Raw genomic sequence first — 14,314 nt, 5'->3', positions numbered from 1 at the left:
TGAGCAGTGAATCAGTTTTATGAAAACCTCCGAGTCTGAGAAAATGGAAAAACTCCTAGTTCTTGCAGACATCTGATTCGATCTCTCCTCCCCTTTATATTAAATACAAGCAAATATATGTATGTGGTGTCTCCTTATAAAGCCATACATTTAAGCAAAATATTTGGGAAATGATCTTCTTTTCTGTAGACAACTCTTTGTTAATAACTATTTTGACCCAATAAAATTAGATCCCTGCCAGAGACTTCCTGCTTTTCCAAAACAACTCAGTTGTCATCTATTTTATATCTATGATATCTAGAAAAGCTATAATTTCTGTTCTCGTTTTATGCTTAATGTTTTGTCTTTGTCTCCCCTGTCTTCCACGGACATCTTTATGAGTATGCGTTACCCCAGGCTCCTGTCCTCCCCTGCTGTTTATCTGCAGAAGGTGACTGAGGAGTAGGAAAGCACTGAGAGCCACGAGGGATTGAATCCATACCTCGAGCCAGGGGTTGTTTCCTCTTATCCCCCGGTTTACCTGAGCCACGCCAGTGAAAGCCACTCTCGTCATTCCCAATTTCTCTCCCACTAACCACTGCAAGTAGATATCCGTGAGTCCACGGGATTTATAAACATCTTTAGTGAAAAGATACCACTCAGCCTGATCTGTGGGAACTTCCATGTCACTCCTTGCTAAAACATTGTTGATTTTGATTACAGCAAGGCACCAGTCTTTACATGAAGAGCTCGGATAGGAGTAATCCCCCTCTTCCCTGCCTGGTCTGTGGCACTGCTTGACCCACTCTCCCAGCTTTGTTCCTAATCTGAACTTCTCCTGCTCCAGCTTCCATTCTTTGTTACTAAACTAAATTGTTTCTCCACTAAATTAAAGAGTCCTTTATTACTCTTCATTTTCACTCCATAGAGATACTTACACACTAATCAAGTAATTTTTCAATCTTTTTATAAGCTAAACAGCTTAAGCTTTTTAAGTTTGTCACTGAAAAATATTTATTTGAGCCTTCAGTTATTTTTCCCCCTTTTCTACGTCCCCATCGTTCTGCATTACCTCTCAGAAGGGGACACCAGAACTGCATACTGGTTACAAGGTTAGTCTTACCAATGGCAAATACAAAAGGAAATTTTTTATTTCTTTTTGCCAGTTTATGTGGTTGCAAATTTTTTAACACAACATGTCAGTAGAAGCAAGACTTTATTGTCTTTTTTGTCATTTATCATAAAGGACGTACAAAGGCCATTTCAGGGTTAGATTAACGATCCCTCTGGTCCAGGATTCTGTCTCGGACAGTGCTCAGCAGTAGACCCTGGGGAATGGTACACGAATCAAGTCAACACAGCACTTCTTAGCAATCTTCATAGCAGTTGAAGGCTCACCCAAGAAGGAGCAGTGCTGTATTTAATAGATCTCGCTGAATCTCTCTTCCAATCCTTTTGTCCGATCGCTTTTTTTGAATTCGAGGAAACCTTTTGCATTGATAACTTATCTTGGCTTAACTGCGATTGTGTGGTGAGGCATATCCTTTCTTTGTTTTCAGTGTGCCATCTGCTACTTTTGTTTGACTTTCTCCATGGCTTCTGCTAGAGGAGCTGGTTCCCTGTTCACCTACTCCATGTCACTCATGATTTTATAGATCTCTATCATAACCCTCCTACATCAGTTTCTAAACTACTGATTTTCATGACAGGTCTTCCACTCTCTAAGAATAGCCTTTGTTACTTGAATAAATACAGATGCATTCATTTGTATGTATTCTAATGAAAATACGTGCTTTTGGGAAGAGCCCGTCTCTGACTGGTCTGTGTTGTCCTTAGCAGTTCCCTGGTCCTCGTTATTTATTGTTATGTCAGTTTTCTAAGAAGTAGAAGGGGTATACTATTATTTCTGTTTAATATTTCCTTTGTGAACCTCTTTTTAAATCTCTGACTTTTGGTCTTTTTTATATTATTTCTCCAAGACAGGTTGACAGTAACTGTAGCACAGTAAAAGTAATGGCACCTAATTAATTCCAGCTTGCAATCTTAGATACTTACACAGGAATTGCCAAAAAAAATCGATCTATTTGTGATTTTTTGGGGATGAGTTTACTTACAGATTTTTACTGTAAAGGTTTGCTATACCTAATACTTACTTTAAAACCATTAATTCTCTTTTAGAGAAGCTGATTAGGAAGCCTTTAATGTAACTCTGTAAGGCTTTGGGTAAACTTAACCCTCTGATATGCTATTGCTGCATTTTTTTTCCTTTGCATTCTTAAAATGCATTCTTATTCATATAAAATATCAAGGATTCACTTTTACATGGTAAGAGCAGCTAGTCAGTAGCATGAATCTTTGCAAATGCTGACTTGTATGGAGAGGATCAGATATCAACTTATTGTTGAAAAAAAAAAAAAAGAAAAGCAAATCTTGTCTGTTCTTGCCTGCGTCATACACTGGCACAAAGACAACCTCCCGAATGAGTAGCCTGTTCCATATGCTTAGTCTTCTAAGCCAACAGCATTGCATAAAAGTTTTTTTTTTTTCTTTTTTAAATTATGCTGATGCTAATTTGAAAGAAACCAACCTGCTTTTTCATAGTCCTAAAAGAGTCTTGCAGTGAAAATCAGGTTACTTCAGGCCGATACTCTACTACAACAAAAAAAGTCTGATGAAGGTAGGAACGTTAGGAACTAACAGGTAACTGCTTCACAGTGGTCTTTTAAAAAGGGCTCAGACTGTAACGTTGAATTCAGCTTCCCAAGAAATTGGATGGGGACATTAGAGAACAGATTTGGAGAGAAGCAGGTTTTTGCAGTCTTGAAGAGGCAACATCCTGACCTGGTAATGACAACAATTTCTGTGTAAAAATAATAAAAAGCATTAAAAATACTTCAGGTGTCTTTTCAGGTACTCACAAGAGTTAGTCATGCCTAATGGTAGCTGCCTTTTCCCAGCTGTTTCTAATGGACTTTATTCTCACAAATTATGATGTTATTCGTGGCTCTGGGGATTTTATCTTTAAAAATAGTGCATTTAGGAACCATATGAGAACCATATCACTTCTCAACCAGCTCGCCCATTCAGAGGACAGCTGGTAATTCAGTGCTCTTGGGACAGCTTCAGGATTTACATTATCCAGAAGCTATCCAGAAGCAATGAAGACATACTTAAATGGACTGTTGGCTTCAATACCTGTGAGTAGTGGAACTAGGACTTTACCGAAGCATAATGCAGGCCTCGTGCTGTTTGCCTTTTGTTATGCTACTGATACAAATAGGACTAGATGCCTCTAATGAGAACCTGTACAAAAACGGGAAGAAACATATGTAGAAGCTTGGAGCAATCTCTGCAATATGCTCAAAACACGTCTAGACCCTGACCATAGCTCGCTGCCAGAGAGATGAGTCTCTCAGATACTTGTGGGAGATATTTGGGGGAGAAAAAGGTTTAGCAGTACTAGCAGGGATGGTAAAATGTGAGTGAAGCCACAAAGTTCGGTATTTCAGCAGTCACGTCAGATCTGTATTTACTTACAAACCTCGCAGAATTTGCAGAGCCATATATCTAAAGACCGTGTACTCTATAAAACATCATTTAACCATGGGCTACATCAGCATCATTTTATGAATCTATAAGGAGGATGGGAGATCCAGATGGATCATGGGACTCAATACCATTACTATCTCAAATAGTTACTTTTGTTATGATACTGAGATGATTTCACTTCCCTGCACAACAGAATAACACCTTTTTAGAATTATTTGAATCATTGGAAAAAACAATTGGTCTGTTGATCCAAGATCGATCTGTTGATCCAAAATCATAAGCCAATTTGAGAATGAGAAAAGACTTGTGTGAGTGATACTCCACGGCAAAAATATATGATGTGAGAATTAAATTCATGGTTAACTATTCACAGTATAAAATGTTTTCTGCATTGAACCATGCAGGGAGTATTTTCAAGTTGCTTTGTGCAACTAGATGCATATCAGTGTAGTACGAGGGACTCAGACTGTTCTTCCACTTTTCTCTTAGGTCCTGTACTTCTCTTTTACCAGGGGAAGGGAAAAACAGAATACTTATGTGAGCTCTCTGTTTAAATTTCTATAAATTAGGGCTGTAAATAAGTGATGAAATATTCTTTTTCCATCTTTTCCTTTCCTGTCACATACATATACATTCGCACTCTCAGAAATAGCATGCTCCTTATGCAAAGGCTCCCTTCTTTTGAAATAATACCAGTATAGTTTTTAAACATTTCATATGCATTTCATAAGCAGCAGGGAAATTGATTACCTCATGCTCCTAAATTCAGCTGTTAATTATTTATTTGGAAGTGTTGGGTGGGCTACCACAATTAGCTTTGACATATTAAATAAATAGTTTTTTTTTATGGTAATTGGTGGTTCATACCATGCTGCTTAGAATAGGTTTCAATATTTTGTGGCTGTCTTAGAGCTAGCTGTAATTTTTAATTTCGTAAAACACTTTAGGACACCGTAAGAAAAAAATAATCGCATTACGAGTGAGAAGTATTGAGTAAATTCATTTTAGAAAAATGCATCCGTTATAAATTTAGCCCTTAATTGGTAGCATTACAAAGTGCTGAGATGGAAAACAAACAGGAGGAAACCTAATAATCTGTCACGTCAGGAGTCTGCACCTGCAGCTCGGTCGTGGTCTGCTTGCCAGTTTGGGTACAGGCTGTTGAAGAGGTAGAGGCTTTTAGTAGTAAGACAAAAAAATCTTCATATACCCTGTGCCCGTGGTGGAAAGGTGTCCAGCTGAGGAAACAACAGGTAGGCGATGACCTTTCGGTTCTTATTTACTTTTATAGTCTCAGCCAAAGGGCTTCCCTGTGCTGTCGCTTCCAAGGCAGCAGGGCAAGTCGTTGGTTCCCCGGGTTTGCTTTCTGCCAGGCTGCACGCTCTCCGTGGGCAAATGGCTTCTGCATTTCATCCGGTCTGGTGTTTGCTTTCAGCTCTAGGCAGGCAGCTCGGGCTTCTCGCATCACCCTCAACTGGGTGGACGGAAAGCCCCAGGTCTGGCTGTGCGGTGATACAGTTGGGCTGGGCAGATGCACAGATCTGCCTCTGTAATCCCTTCTGGCTGACTGGAAGCTGTCCAAGCTCAAAGACGCCTTCTCCTCTCGCTCCAAGGCTCCTGACAGAACAAGGGAATAGCAGGATTTGGTTTTGCAGAACAAGGCTACCCATCCAGGAGCTCACTTGGCATTCCTTAGTCTGCCGCTCTCCTTCCGTCACTGCCAGGTAGCGTGTACCTTGAAAGATGCACAAGGATGATAAAGGGCACTTGGAGAGCTGTACTTGACTGCATGCTTTCATACCTCCAAAGGGGTAAGACGTTGTCAATATATCTTAGTTGATATGTTTTTCAGGGAGCTTCAGCACTTTGGTTCTTCCTCTTCTCCCTGGGATACATCATCTTCAGAGACTTCTTTCAGTTTAGATGTGAGTTCATAATATACCATTGTCTGTTGTGGTGAGCCCTTCCAGTAGCAGGTTGCTTCTGATCCTTTTATTCCATGTTTGGGTCCAAGTTGCAGATACATGATCCAGTTTGAAGAATAGTTTTGTCTTCTGAAGTTCTCCAACCTGTCTTTCTCCAGGCGGCTACCGGTTGCCATCTGTGGATGTTATTTGAGCAACTGGCTGCAAGCTTCTGTAATGAAAGGTGCTGAGGTGCAGTTAAAAGTCCCAGAACAATCATTTTGTACCGAAAGTCTGTAAGTCACAAAGAGCTGATCATATTTCTCTGCTTATGGAAAGATGCATTTCAAAGGCAGCTGTGAGAAAAAGGGTACACTCCACAGTGCCGGAGGGCTGCTGGGTGCACATTTCCAAATGTTGAACTTTGGGCAATGCGATCTGTGTTCTCAGCATGCTTAGAGACCACTTCTTCTCCATTACCATCCCTGAGTACTTGGCGTTAGGGCAGCATTTGTAGCCTTGTCTTCCTTTCCCTACCAATCAGAATTTTGTTTCATTTTGCAAAAGCGTAATAATTTCTCTGCACAGCAAAAACGATTGCCCTTGTTGCATTTAAGTCTTTAATATAAAAATATTCTGAGAGGCTGAGAACAGAGGCAGTCGTATTTTTTCCCCTAATATCACATTTGCTCTGCAGTGCCTTCTGTTAAACTTCTGTCTTCATTAAAACCTTCTTCAAGAAATGGTAACCACAAGCGTATCTTATAAAGAGCAGCCAGATTTTGGGGTGGTGGTGTGTGGATGGGTGGGGGAACTATATATATAATAGAATGGGGGATTATATCAATTCTCCTTGGAGTAATAAACGTCTTGACTTTCCAGAAGGCCTACAGTTTACTTTTTTAATCATCCTGTAAGAGGTAAGGAGTTTTGGAGGAAGAAATATGTCAATATGAGTGATGTGGTGAACCGTGGTAGACTTTGCTGCTTATTCTGCACTTCCACAGGGATAAAGGCTGACCTGGAAAGATTCCTCTTACTGTAAATCCCTGCTGCACCCCTGATCTGTGATAGTATTGCTGTAAACCATTGCTTATGCAGTGGAGGGGACAAGAAGAATCCTACTTCCTTTCCTCTTTAGATTTTCTGAGTCAATTATTTTGGCCTCTTACATTGAGTTGTTTCTTTTCTTCTGCTCCCTTCGCATGCTAAGCTGCCCTTTTCAACAGGATGAACTTTTTATGAGATAGACTTGTGAATTGACTCTGACAGACCATTGTTTTCTAATACTGGAGGAGATAAGCCTTTTTTAGCCTTTATCTGTTCCTTTAGGCATCTGTATAAATTCAAACAGTTGTGTTCAGTGTCAAGATTGGTTGAATTTTTGTAGAAGTTTGAATTGTATCTGAATAAAACTTCTGTAACAGTAAATAAGGGCAGTTGCATGTACAGGTCAGGAAGCTGAAGTCATCTGTCCATTCGTGCAGGGGATGAACTAACTTCTGCCCAGTGCTCAGTGAATATATTTCCTTCCTAAATGGAATCAGTTATGTAAATACTTATTTCTCCTTTTGAATACTCTATAATGCACATGAGGTAACATTGGTAACTTACCTAGTGGAAGAGTGTCTAACTGATAAACATCTACCACTTCTGAATGACTTTGGTAACCCAGTGCCAGCTGGTTTTGTATACCCAAACTCCTATGCTAGCAGTAATTATGGGCTATAGCGCAATGCTTAGTGTAATTTTTAATCAAGTTGTCACATTCTAACAAGTTTTCTGGTGTTATTACTGTCGAGCTCCCAGACCCGTTGCAGTAGACAGAGCATACGTGTGTAACAGAGAAGACACAGTGAGCCTATCATCTAAATACCAAAAAGAGACTCCAGTTGGTTAAAATAAAGCTGAGAGGGGAGATGACAAAGATGAGCATAATCTGCTCTTTTGCTGTGTGCTCATGGCCTGGCACGGGCATTTGGGTGAGAAATCTCTGAGACTACTGCTGTGAATGGGGACAGCTGTCACAGTACAGGTTTGCAAGACTGCTTAGTTTTAATTCAAAGAGGAACTGAAATATGAATGAATTTCATAACAAGCTGATATAATCCATCTCTGGTGTCTTATATCTATTATCTTTCCACTTTTCTGTAACCATTTGGGAATGAATTTCCCAGTGGGCTAATTAAAATCCTCCTGTGACATCCTGTTCTCTCACCAAACTCCTGCCTCTCTTTTCAATGATCTGATACTGTCACTGGGAGGATAAATTTGGATTGTGTGGACTATATAGGATAAACATATATTCTTCTTCTGTAATCTTGGTCTGGTTTTGCCAGGAGGTGACTGTATTGATGGGCTTTAAGAATGTGTCTGAAAGGAAAGCAATGGAAAACTGATAGCAGCAAAATTTACTTAAATCAGAAGAACAAAAATGCAATGTCTATCACTACCCAAAGAGAAGGACTTTAACTAGACCCCGGCACATCAATGAGAATTGAAGCAATGTTCCGTATTCATTTCTGAACCGGGTTCTGCAAACTCCTTTGCATTGTAGCTTTCTGCACAGAACTGCATTCATTTAACTGTGTTGAAGTATCCCCAGGTAGAAAGAATGATACATTATTTTTCTTCATTAAATTGTCTTTTGTCTTTTTTTTTTTTTTAATAGTGGGTATTGTTTTGGGGTAGGGAAGGCAAAAGTTTCTACAGGAAATCAGGGGAGCTTATTTTGCACATTCAGTTATTCGTATGGCGTGTTGCATTTATCTTAATGTGCTAAAAGTTAGGCTGGTGGTCTCAAATAATAAAAACAACTAGGAATTTTTCTTCCTTTAGGTATACTGTGATTGTCGGGTTTCCTGTTTCCAGTAGAGCATTGGTCCTTTTGGGAGAGGAGAAGTCATTAGTATGTTGTCAAGAGCTCTTAAGAAATTCTGGTGTCACTTTCCAGGCCTCCTCACTGGTGAGGTGTATCTGTGTGGCAGTCATCTTTGTCTGATGGGGAGCAATTCCAGAGTAAAACTGACACTAAAACATTGTGCAGACTGCTTGCGTTTTCAACGTCTGTATGATGAACAGGCAACTTTACGCCCCCAAAATCATCTTGGAGTAGCCCGAGAGCGTAGCCCTTTTTTTCAGAATGCTATTACTTGTATTGAAGTATATTGTATGTGAAGAAAGCCTGGTTTTCTGTAGGAATGCATTGTTTTTTGGAGCCTTAATCTCATGGATCACTTTTATGGTTTTCCATTTATGTCCTTTTTCCGTAGTCTAAACAATAAGTCTTGTTATCCACAGGCGGTTTGTGTTGCTTCCTTGGGGTCCCCATTCTGGGGATTGCTTTTTACTGTGTTTTATCCTGCAGTAAAAAAGAAGATAAAATAAAGTGTCCAGATGGGGCTTTAAAGATCTGAACTGTGGAGATGTACAACCTAAACATGCGGTGAATAGTTTCTGGTAGTCCTGCAGCGTTGTAGGGGAAGTGCATGTTCTTTGTGCTTATTTTCTACCTCAGAAGCAAGGTATGACAGAAAATTCTGTCATAACGTCATCATTGTGGTTTTCATTTGATCCGAATCTAGGCCTATGGAAAGAGTGAAGGTAAAAGAAATTTAACAGCACAGGTTTAGGCCAGAGATAGGACCTCCTGATCCAGACAGCCAAGAAATCACCATGGTCCCCGTCCTGGGTCGTTGAATCTTCGTATCTGCTGAGGTGATACTGAAGGGGTTTATGTAAGGAGAGTTTCTATGGTGGTTCACGTGGAACAGCATGAAAACCTCCTCAGTATTTTCACAATGGTTCCTGGAGTTGCCTGACAGTGTTTTTAAGTTGGTCATTTAAAAGACCAAGATTTTTAAGTTGGTCATTTAAAGACTGAAGTCTGCTTATTATCATTACTAAGCTTCCAGATACCCAACTCTTCTCGGACAATCTTTGTATGTACATTTATGCCTTAAAATTTCACCCTTTAAAATGCTTCCTGACTAATTAAGAGTTAATATATCACGATTGTCACAAAGCTGTAATCTACGTTTCTCAGGAATACAATTAACTTGCAAAAAGAGAGGGAGCCATGGTGTGCTCACAGGACTCTGGTTGGGGTTTTTGGGGAGCAGGGCTCTGGAGCAGGGCACCTTTGTCCATCAGCCAGAACATAATCAAGATGCACATCGAAAAACTAGGCCATATAATTCATATTGTGGGTGCAGGGTGACATTCCTTTCAAAATATTATACGGAAGCAAAATCTAGTGGAACAGCACTTATGTCACAGAGAGCAAAGCTGAGCCTTATGTTTTGCTAAAAACCTAAACTGTGTAATTCTTCAAAAGCTGTTTAATTTACACTAGAACATTTCTTAATGCAAGGAAATGTCTCTTTGTATTAGTAGTGTATTCTCCTAAGTGCTAAAAATCTTGCTTTTGCTTTGCAGTAAGTACATCAAGGGTTTTAAGTACAGTATGTGTTTGAAACGATAACAGAAAAAGTGTAGATTTTATTAATCATGTCAGGTCACAGATTGAAAACCCTAAAATTTGTTGCCTAAGTTCAAACTTTTGACAATTGTTTACAAAATCACATAGATGCAGAGATCTACAACTTAAAGTCTGAAGTTGGTTTTAGTATCAAAAGGGATAGAGGTTCCGTGACAATGCTAACATAAAGGTACAGTACAAATAATACACAGGCATTCAGCAGGTATTTTGGCTGAATCTTGATTTTACTGAATCTGATGGGATATTCAAGAAACAACCTCACATTGGTGCTATCATTTTTGTCATTGGTAAGATTGCATAGGTCAGTAGAGGCACTGTTGTAATCTCTTTATTATTGGAGACTTCTTAAAAAGATCTTAAAGAATAAGTAAATACTTAAATACTACTTAGCATCGTGACTCGAGCAATTACACTTTTGTTCTCACTACCTTTTTTGCTCTTTCATTATCATAATATAATCTAAGAACAGGAGTTATACTGCAAACATACTCTTATGCACAGCCTTAACCCAGGGCTCTATCTTTCATAAAATGGCTGAAGGGCCCTTCTTTTGAGTCTCTTGCCCCAAATCGTCAGTCTAGCATTTAAACGGATTCAAAATTTCCTACCTGGTGTTGCTTTTTTTATGAAAGAAATTAATCTTCTGCATGGGACTAGCATGTGCCCCTATAAAGAGAGAGCATTAAGAACTCTACTGTTCATCTGTCTGGAAGATGACTTCATTTTGTGAGTATAAGAGCACTTTTAAGTGCTAGCATTTGTCATACATCATTTAGTTTTATTTCCTGCAAATTTGGGCTCTTTTGGGCTCTTCTGTGTTTCAAACCCACGTTTATGCATTCATATCAGAATTGCATCATGGCTAATGTTGTAGAATTTTGATAAGAATAACAATATATTGCCTTATTTTTGCTCCAGTATGCTTGACCAATCAATTAAGCATATGATGTGTGGACCTCGCAGCAGAGTGATCTAAGTCATTCATTTGTTGAGCGGTGCAAATCCTTGCATAACTCTTGTATAGGATGGGCGCATTGCTCACAGGATCATTTATCTCATGGATTTTAATGTCTGTCAATAAACTATTCTCAGCTACACTGACGTAAAGTTGAATAGTAAATAATAAATGAAATTCCCAGTCTGATGGGTGAGGGGAGAGCTGTGGATGTTGTCTTCCTGGGCTTCAGTAAGGCCTTTGACACTGTCCCACGTAAGATTTTCATAGGGAAGCTGTTGAAGCATGGGCTGGATGAACAGACAGTGGTGTGGATCAAAAACTGGCTGATCAGCTGGGCCCGGAGTACCATAGGGGTCAATACTGGTTCCAGTCCTGCGTAACATCTTTATGACATCACTAATGACATGGATGAGGGGTAGAGTGCACCTTCGGTAAATTCTCAGTTGACACAAAACTGGGTGGAGTGGCTGACACACCAGAGGGCTGTGCTGTCATCCAGAGGGACCTCAACAGGCCGGAGAGGTGGGCTGATGAGAATCTCGTGTTCAACAAGAAGTGTGAAGTTCTGCACGTGGTGGCAAACAGCCTCAGGCACCAGGACATGCTGGGGGACACCCAGCTGGGAAGCAGTGCTGCAGGAAGGAACCTGGGGTCCTGGTGGGCACCAGGCTGAACATGAGCCAGCAAGGTGCCCTTGCCACAAAGAAGGCCTATGGTATTCTTGGCTGCATTAGGTAAAAGATCACCTGCTGGTTGAGAGCGGTGCTCTTTCCCCTCTACTCAGCATTGGTGAGGCCGCATCTGGAGTGCTGGGTCCAGTTCTGGGCTCCCCAGTACAAGAGGCCTGGACCTACTGGAGAGAGTCCAGCATAGGGCCACCAAGATGAACAAGGGGCTGGAGCAGCTCTCCAGTAAGGAAAGGCTGAGAGAGCTGGGACTGTTCAGCCTGGAGAAGAGGAGGCTCAAGGGGATCTCATCAATGTGCACAAACACCTGAAGGGAGGCTGCAGAGAGGACAGAGCCAGGCTCTTATCAGTGGTGCAGGACAAGAGGCAATGAGCGCAAACTGAAGCTCAGGAGGTTCCCTCTGAACATCAGGCAGCATTTCTGTGCTGTGCAGGTGACAGAGCACTGGCACAGGTTGCCCAGAGAGGTTGTGGAGTCTCCTCCTTGGAGGCCTTCAAAAGCTACCAGGGCATGGGCCTGCACACCCTGCTGGAGGTGGCCCTGCTTGAGCAGGGGCTGGACCAGATGGACCCAGAGTTCCCTTCCCACCTCAACCAGCCTGTGAAAATAATGTTAATTGAAGAAGTTAGTAAGTGATTTTTGCTGAAATTGCCACTATATCTATGCTCAATTACATAGAGAGAGAGCTGTTATGGGCAGATCCTGTCAGAAGGTGCATTCGTGCAGTTCTTATTCCAATGCTGATTTAAAGGGGCCTGAAATAATCTTTTTCAAGTTTATTTTACGGTCTGGTCAAAAGGTTGAGAGCTAAAGCTTATACCGATAATCTGCAAATGAATCTTCACTCATTATATCCCACCATTTGTTAAGTAGAATATAAAGCTGTATTGGAAAGACATATCTAAAATAAGGAGAGAAAAGGTTGTTTGAAACAAAAAAAAAATTGTAAAAATTCTAACGAGTCGAGAACTAACTCTTTACCAAATGTTCACTGAGTGTGTAAGAGCATGAGGAAGAGGAAGATGACCTTTTCCTATGCCTATTACCTCTCCTGAGCCATCCCTTTGGCAATCTGACGAGGAATCTGGCTTTGTAGGGACTGTATCAGCAGGCTGGCTGGGCAGTACCCATTGCACCACGCGATGCTTTACCCTTCCAGTGCACTCGGATGAGAAGAGCCGTGTTGCCAGGCAAGCTGTGCTGCAGGGAACCGCAGCAGCCTCGGGGTTCATAACTCTTGTTTTCTTCCCGAGCCCAGTGCTCCTGCGCTACGGAGCAACATGAGCAAAGAAATTGGAGAAATTTACCATCCTGCTGTTTCCACGGATCCATTTTATGAGCACGCAGGGTGGTAAATTCTCCCCATTTCCTTTCCTCCTTCTCTTCCCTGGCTGTCCCAGTGATTTGTGGGAATTAATTATTTTTTAAGTTATCTTTTAAAAAAGTCATTTTTAACTTGACAGTCTTCCTGTCAAGCACACTTGAGCAGAAGGGACCACACAAGGCACTTGCTACTACCCAACAGATCAGAAAAGATGAAAGGAGGGAGTTAGAAATCTTGTATGTTAAAGACCTTGGGGTTTTGCATTGTTGTTTTTCCAGATGATTTATTTTTTATATAAAGTCTCTGACTAAAGCAGTGTTCCAATGTCAAAGTCTTATTTTTTTCCCCTTAAAATGTTTTAAAAATGGTAAGCAGTGTTCTGCTTGTCTCTTAATCTTTGTAAGGGTCTTCATCAGAAGTAAAGATGCATAAGAAATGCAGCCTGATTGAATATAGTTAATTTGGTGTCTTTTGTAAATGGCAGCACAAAATTTGTAGATGAACAGGACTTTCAAATTTGCTGTGTCCTGCAGAAGGGAAGTAACCATTGTTAGGTGAGAAAGAGCATATCCAAATCTTCACTTCAGGAAAAATGAGGACAAGAAAGAAAATAGTACCATCTCTTCTTCTTCTTCTTCTTTTTTTTTTTTAATGTTCTTTTTCTTTTCACTAGAGGTGGATGGGATCAGCATATTCTTTCACAGCGACATTAAATGATGTTCCCAGCCTATTGTCGAATTTAGTGCTCAGTCATGGAGCTTCTCCCATTTCATTCAGGAATCCCTAATTAAATTCTAGTTTATATTAATAATGATTTTCTCTTTGACAAAGTGTGCAGTACTCAAAGAAATCCACACTTGTTTTGTTTTCTTTTACCATGTAAGAGCCAGTTTCCTGAAGCACTGGTAGAAAAGACTATAAAATCTGTGGCCTTTGGAAATAAGAGACCCTTTTCTGCAGCTTATATATCCTCAAAGTATGTACAGAAACAGAAATGCCTCCATTTTGGAGAGTTTTGCTCATTGCACGTTTCCCTTCCCATTTAGCAAGATATTGAAAAGATATCCTTGAGGGAAGGCAGTGAAATGTAACAGCTGAAAGGTCACCCAAAGAGCGAGAAGATGGCCACTGAAGAGCTAAATCTGCAGGAAATACAGAAGAGAAAAATTCGCTTTCTAAAATTTCATTTCAAGAATAAGAGCTTTTATTTTTTGCTATTTTTTTTTTCAACCTAGCACTGTCAGTTTCTCCCCTTGCATAGCTTAGCAGCTGCTCTGGTCTTAAGATTTTAGGATACTTTTCTTCATGTTGTGGATACTTTATAAGGGCCCAGAGCACTATGGATTAAAGTTTTGTCCACTGCATCTGCTGTTGGGCTGTACTTGAAAGGCCTGTTTTAGCTTGTGGAAAAA

The 14,314-nt window shown here is 40.5% G+C and overlaps 1 protein-coding gene across 11 annotated transcripts in view; it reads left to right on the top strand.

The window, feature by feature from the left end:
• TRAPPC9 (trafficking protein particle complex subunit 9) overlaps positions 1-14,314 on the top strand; it is a 556,529-nt gene that overhangs the window by 385,561 nt on the left and 156,654 nt on the right. For 5 of the 11 annotated variants that reach the window (XR_013947303.1, XR_013947304.1, XR_013947305.1 and 2 more), the window contains one exon: positions 1-14,314. This exon is cut by the window's left edge. The exons of the other annotated variants lie outside the window; for them this stretch is intronic. The gene's annotated coding sequence lies outside the window, so the exon portion shown is untranslated. 11 annotated transcript variants of the gene reach the window in all.

This window comes from Anser brachyrhynchus (genome assembly GCF_964034855.1).
Source record: "Anser brachyrhynchus genome assembly, chromosome: 2".
NCBI lineage: Eukaryota > Metazoa > Chordata > Aves > Anseriformes > Anatidae > Anser > Anser brachyrhynchus.
The sequence above is the reverse complement of the archived record's forward strand: the minus strand, read 5'-3'. Positions and strand labels throughout refer to the sequence as shown.